Raw genomic sequence first — 7710 nt, forward strand, 5'->3', positions numbered from 1 at the left:
CCTAGGTTTTATTTTTAGTTTCAATTGGAGAAATAGACGTGTGTCAACTTAATTTTAGGAAGCACATTTTCATTTAGTGAATGTCACTGGTCTCGGAATTGATTTAGAAGTTTTTGCAATTTCATTTTCTTTCTTTAGAATTAGAAGCACATGGTTTCGTCCATAAGAGATAAAATCCAATAGGTTTTATTTTCCTTGTTTTCACACTTCAACTTAAGCTATTTTTATATTAAATGAGATGGATTTGCCTTTAGCTTTTCACTTTTTAATTCGATGTTGCATTTTAATTTGGTTCAAGCACTTTTCATTTTATTGTTGCCTAGCTTGCTTGGTTGTGATATTTTAGTTATAATGTTAGTAGTGACCAATCAATTTAATTCCCGTCTTTAATTTCGTCAATTGCATTCACAACGTTTTCACAAACCTCCCCTTACGTGTTTGACCTAAGACTCGAACCACATTTGGTTCTTGAGAGACGACCTAGGAGTCACGTCCTAGCACTATATTGCATTCTTTAATGCACAACTTTTGTGGGAGGTGCGACCCTCTCACCAAAATGGCGCCGTTGCCGGGGACCAATGGTTCAGTCTTAGGTTTTTGTTGTGTTTGTGTGTGTTGTGTTTTGTCTTGTGTTGTGATGTGATGTGATGTGATGTTCTGTTTTGTGTGTGCGTGTTGCATGTATATATGTGTTGTGTTTTATTTGTTTCGTGATTTTTAGTATTCTTCTTTTTCCATGTCTACCTATTTTTATTTCGTGAACACTGCTTGTTTTGCTAGTGCCTCTGATTATGATTCTCCTTCTGCTTGTTACTCTGATTGTAATTCATATTCTGCTGATTTCTATGTTGAGAACAATACGACTCATCCTCTAATTTCTGAGAGTGCTCTTTGTGAGCCGGTTTCACTTAAGGAGGATGATCTTCATTGCGATCTCACCCCTGGATTGATACATTTGCTGCCTAAGTTTCATGGTTTTGCAGGAGAATGCCCACACAGACATTTGGAGGAGCTCCACATCATGTGCTCTTCAATGAAGCCTCCAGATGTCCCTCTTGATTACATTTTCTTGAGCGCATTTCCGCATTCATTACAAGGAGCAGCTAAGGATTGGAAAGACTCTCTTCCTCTGAGATCCGTTACCGATTGGGGATATCTTGAGCATCAGTTTCTGAGCAAATTTTCCCTTGTGCAATATGCTTACAGCAACGGTCTTGGATGGAATGACCCTACTTTGGGATGGTATAATGCTCCACAGCATCAATATCAAGAACCACCATTCCAGAGTATTTTCATGCCTCCACCAGTCCAGCAGTACCAAAGTCAGCAATATGATGCTCCTGCCCAAATAGCTCCTCAGCCTTCTACTTCTGAGCCTACATTGCAGGAGTTGTTGGAGCAGATGACCATGCAGAACCTTCAGTTTCAGCAAGAGAACATGCAGTTCCAGCAAGAAATAGGAGCTGCCATTCAGAGTATGACTGATCAGATAGGGCAGATGGCCACTCAACTCACTGAGGAACAGTCTCAAGATTCAGAGTTACCATTTCAGACTGTTCAGATTCCAGATGATGATGATAGTGGCATCAACATAGAAGATGGGGAGAAGAGTCATGAGCTTACTACTGCGCCACATACTTTCCCACCTTCAGATGGTCCCACTCTTGCACCTGAGGAGACCGAGAAAGATTTTGAGGACCAGGCATATATGAGCAACATTTTTGAGAAAGGTAGACCATCATCAGCTTCCACCACTCTTCCAATCTTCAGGGAAGTGGAGGTAAGCATACCTCGGTATGATTATGTCAGTGATGATTATATTGATGATTATGTTGTTGAGAGGTATGTTGATGATTATATTGTTGTTGAGTCTGATTTTAATTTTCCCTCTATGCATGATGAGAACCAATTTTTGCTGTCGCATCCGAATGTTTATTCTCCATGCATTGAACATGAATCTGAGTCTGTAGTTGATATTGCTTGTGATTTTGAAATTGATTCATGTTCTGAGGATGTATCTGAGGTTCAGTCTGATAAATTGGGATTGGGTGTTATACCCCTGCATGAAATTTCTGTAGAGCCACATTGCACTAACCCTATTTCAGGAGATACAAATGAATTTGATTAACAAACACCCACAGTGGACAACAAAGGTGCTGACACTGACAAAAGCTTCAAGATCAATAGGCACCTGCTGAACCCACTCATCAACAATCACTTCTTCTTAGATCCAGCTGTGGAAGACATTTCCCTGCTTGATCAAATATGGAGGATGAAGCAGTTCTTCCTCAAAACTTCCTTGCTGGATCCTATGGTGGACGACATCTCCCTGATAGTCCAAAATTGGCAACTGCCACCATGACCAGGGGAGTTTTCTTTCTCTCTTCTCCCCCTTTCCCTACTTTTATTGCACTTGTCCATGATCTGTTGACTGTTATGATTTATGATCTTATGCTTATGACACATTGAGGACACTGTGTAGTTTAAGTGTGGTCTATTGGGGGAGATTTTTATTTTTCTTTGTTAGTTTTTGTTTTCTTGGTTAAATTTTTTCTTTTCTAGGTTATTTTTGTCGTGTCTTGTGTACAGTTTTACATGTGTTCTCTTGATTTCTGGACTTTGTTTAGGTTGTAGATGTATCTTTCACTTCATTGATACTCTGATTGGTTGGAAATCCTTGCTTTTCTCTGCTTGGAAGATGATTATGATTTTTGAGAGTTGAATTGATTGTGACAGAATTACCCTGTGTGAGATTTGAGCCACTTTATGTTCTTTCTTGTGTGTGATATGTCTCTTGATTGCTTGCGCATATGCCTTGGCTTGACTCTTGTTGATAACTCTTGATTGATATGCATGTTTGGAAGTGATAAAGGCAGTTTTGTTTTTTAGCCTCTCTAGCCAAATAAGCTTACCCTGCTCTGATTCTTTGAAAACCCTTTTTGAGCCTATACTTTCCTCATTTCTTTGTTTTGAAGCTCATACACTGGCCCTAAGTGAAAAACCATGATTACCTTAACCTTAGGGAATTTTGGAGCTTTGGAAGTGTTTTGGGAACAAGTGAGGTCTCCTTAGGGATTCTTATGAGTTGGCTAGTTGGTCCCTCTTCTTGTTTTGTTGTTGTAAATATATGTGTATCTTGTCTCTTGAAATTGTGTGCTGAATAGAGAAAAGAAAAGAGACAGGATGAAAAAAAACAGAGAGCAGAAAAATAGTGAAAAAAAAATGTGAATAATTGTGAATAATGGAGTCAAGAAGAGGATGGAGTTAGAGGTTTTGGGTGTGAGTTGACTGTGTTTACACTTGTTCCCCATTGCTCCTCTATTTCTTTTGGTTTGTAGCTTCTCATCCATATTTATCCTCCCTTGTCCTTGGCCCCATTTCACCCATAAAAGACCTTTTGATTTGAACATGCATATGTTTTGAGTGTTGATATTAGAGGTTTGCCAAGTCTGTTGTTGTTTGCTTTCTTGAGTGCATTGAGTGACATTGATTTACCCTAAACACTTGAGAGAAACACTGATAGTGCATCTGTGAGGTTCTGTTGCTTTTGATTCACCTCTTGAGCTGATTGATCATTTTGCCATGTCTTGAATTGCTTGGATGATTTCATGAGTATCTGCTTTCTCTGATTGATTCTGTGTTGGATATTGTCTACTTCCTTTCTTGGTCCAGATTCCTGGAGAACTGTATAATTCTGTTTCTGTCCTTGTTAATCTTTGTTTTCTGTGTGCTTAGTTTGTGTCACTTCCTGATGTCCTTTGAACTATTCCTTGAACTGTGTCTTGATTTTGCCCAGGAGTGCAAAAGACTAAGTGTGGTCTATTTTGATGAGTCAATATTTTATTCACTTCACTCAGTTTATTGTACCGAATTTAATCGGGGAATTGTGCTTAATTATCCGGTATTTTCCCGTTTTTGATAATTATGCTTAATTTGACCAAAAATTCTTATTTTAATTAATTTGAATTATTTGAGCTAATTATTTGCATTATTAATTGTAGGGAAATTGTTGGATAATATTTGGGACATTTGGAGGTGAAAAGAAATACCACATCAATTATGTTTTAAAATAAATGAGAGAGGAGGTGTGGATTTCACTTTATTTAGGGGTGCACATGGAGATGGGCTTGATTGGAAAAGCTTCTTTTAAAATGGAGAAGTGGTGCTGGATGGGAATAAAAGGAAGCAGCACACGCTGCACTCATTTGCTTAGGAGGAGGAGGTTTTATTTTTGAGAAAGAAAGTGATTCATTGCTGGGAGAACATTAAGCAGCCACGTCTAGCACCAAATAGGGGTGACATCCAGCAAAAAAAAAAAAGAAAGTGGTGCTGAATTGGGCAGCAGCCCACACGGAAAAGCACTCCAGCACCACACGCACACTTCACTTGGAGCGTCCAGCAAGCCTGAAGGAAGCACAAGGAAAGTGATGCACATTCCACGGTCCAGCTAAAGAGAGCTCACGTCCAGCTGGCCCAGCAAAGAGGGGTGCACCCAGCAGCTTCAACATTCCACAATGGCAGCACATCCAACAGCCCAGCAGAGGAAGTCTTCAGCCTTCACACAAGCAGGCATGGTCCAGTAGCAACTTGGAGAGCTTCACACGTCCAGTGGCATCCGGAAGCAGCTAGAGGGGTGCGGGGAGAGAATGGGAGGTGCACGAAGGGCTTCACCACATTCCAGCAGTGTCCATCGTTCCAGCACAGCAACACACGGAAGAGAGGAGACCACGGCCCACCACACGTCCAGCACCTGGACCCAGCTGCAACCTTGGAGAAGGGCTTCACGCGGAGCTTCATTTTCCATCAGCTTCACCACGCGATCCAGCAGGCTGCACGTCCAACAGTTGATGCCACGTCCAAGCACTTGGCAGCACCCAGCAGCAGCCACGTTGAGGAGAGATAATGGGCTTAAGGTGTGTGCTTGGAGAGAAAGCGGTGCACACAGCAAAAAGGAGGAGTTCCAGGAGGGTAGTGTAGGGCAGTGAGGGAGGGGGGACGTGCGTGGGAGCCGCCACATAAGTTGGAGGATTTTTTTTCGTTTTAAAGGAAGAACACTGAGTCACGGAGCAGGGGGAAGAACTGGAGAAAGAAAAGGTCACGGGATAGAGAATGGTTGAGCTGGATGGCGAAGAAGGTGTTGTCACAGCAAGGGAGCACCACGCACGCTGCTTGATCTGCACTTGGAAGGCTCACGGTGATGCCCTAGAATGGAGAAACATACGTGTGATTCATTTACCTTTTAGAGATATTTTAATGTTTTATTTTATTCCAGCAATGTTACATCCATGGAAAGGAATCTCAGCTTTGCTTACTTCGTCTTGCCTTGAAAAATCTTTTATATTATACGTATGGGAATGCATTGAGATTAAGGTAGTTTACTTGTTTAGTTTCATTTATTTTGTTACCGTGTTCAGGAGGTGTTGGCATTCTTTATTTTATTTAATCTCCTTTAGACAAAGTAGTTGTATGTGATAACAGTTGAAAAACTGTTATTTTCATGCTTAAAGTTGATACTAAAAGCAACCTTTAGACTTAGAAACTAGCTTGAAATCATGCCTTTTGTTTATATTTTCAGAAATAAGAGAGCTGGACAGGTTTATGCTTGATTTAAGTGTTTTTGTGCAGGTTTTGAGGTGAATTTGGTGAAAGAAGTGAAGAATAAGAGAGAGGACATTAGAAAAGACAAGAAAGAGTGCAAAAAGGAGAAGTCGAAGGCACCGCTCAGCGGCAAACTACCGCTGAGCGGCACTCAAGAGGTGGCGTTGGAACCGCTGAGGGGCAAATGACCGCTGAGGGGAAGAAAGAAGACGCGTAACCACCGCTGAGCGGTAAATGGCGCTGAGCGGCACTTTTTGGGCTTGGACTTTTGTAATCTTTTGTAACTCTAGATTAGTATATAAGGGCTTGCACGTCCTATAGTTAGGCATCTTTGGCAGAAACGAGGCAAACACTCTCTCTTTCACCCCTTTGAAGGAGGATCTTGGATGCTCAGGCTACCTCTTCCACTTTATTGGGTTTATTCTTTCATACTTTCATTGTTATTCATCTAGGTTCACCATGAATATGGTGAACTAAACCTTGTATGTTTGTTGGGGAATCAATGTAATCTCTTGAAGCTCTCATATATGGATTTGTTGAATACATCTTTGAATTAAGACATATGCTTTCTTTTCATCATTAGTTAGGGTTTTTCCTCTTTGCTCAATGCTTGCATTGTTTAACTCATTCTAATGCATGATTATTGGTTTTGTTGATACGGACACGTACGGGGAAATCTAGATCCGGGGAATTTCTCCCAATATTTTACTGACAACATTATATTGGTTGCCTTAAGCTCCTGCACTCATGAACTAATCATTAGGAATGCTAGGAATTGTATGAACTATTTGATTAGGGAGAAGCCATCTAGAATGGTACATTAGAGAGTGGCATTAACAATGATGATTTGAAAGAGGAATTCCTAAAATATATGAGAGTGGATGAGATGAAATTGACCCCCAACAACATATTCATTCATTTAATCCATTGAAAGTGTTTATCTTATGTCTTTGCCATTGATCAATTCATGCATACATGTTTATTTTCGTCTTGCATATTAAAATTTCAATCATTGTTTTCTTAAGTCTTAGCTAATCAAGAAATCACATAACTAAACTAGGCCGTGAGTCCTTTGGGAAGAACGATACTTGGTCTTACCAAGTTTTATTACTTGAACGATTCGGTCATACTTGCCGATTGTGAAACAAGTTTGTGACATCATATTTTGGTGCTTACAAATTTGTCCATCAAGTTTTTGGCGCCGTTGCCGGGGATTCGTGGTTTAACTGGTTAATTTGTGTGATTATTGATTATCTTTGACTTATTTTTTTTTATTTTATTTTAAATTTCGAATTTTTATTTTATTTTATTTTTCTGTTTATATTTTTCAGTTTGTATTTTATTTGATTTTATTTTATTTTTCTGTTTTCTGTTTTTCTGTTTTCTATTTTTATTTTCTGTTTTTTATTTTTCGGTTTTTATTTGATTTGATTTTTTTTAGGTTAGATTAGATTAGATTTTTTTTTTTTAGGTTAGATTTTATTTTTATTTTTTTTAGATTAGATTTTATTTTATTTTATTAGATTTTATCTTTTTATCTTTTTAGGTTAGATTTTATTTTATTCTTATTCTATCTTTTAGGTTAGGTTAGATTTTATTTTATTTTATCTTTTAGATTAGATTTTATTTTTTTTAGATTAGGTTTTATTTTATTTTATTTGATTCTATCTTCTAAATCTCTTATCTTCTTATATCTTTTCAATCTTTATTTTCTTCTATATTTTTTTTGTGCTAACAATTGTTTTTAGGGTTTTGTGCCTAATGTCTGCAGAATGCAATTTGGTCAAGAGTTTAACTATAGGGGCACTCAATTCTACCAAAGTAATCTCAACCAATGGTGGGAACCTCACTCAAGCATGGATCAAAGCCAAGCTGCTGGACAATTTGAGAACCAACCACAACAACAATGGCAGCAACAACCCTTTCTATCAGGAAGTTTGGATAGGTTGGAGGACACCCTTCAACGATTTTTGAAAAGTTCCGACTCTACTCAGAAAAGCATTGAAGAATCATGTAAAAGGATGGAGATGCACTTTCGTTACATTAGTCAGAGATTGGATGATGAGGTTAATACTGAAGTTAACCTTAAGGAGGAAGGGCAAACCAATGTCA

Source organism: Vigna umbellata, chromosome 11, assembly GCF_029865625.1.
Source record: "Vigna umbellata cultivar VRB3 chromosome 11, Vumbellata_1.0, whole genome shotgun sequence".
NCBI lineage: Eukaryota > Viridiplantae > Streptophyta > Magnoliopsida > Fabales > Fabaceae > Vigna > Vigna umbellata.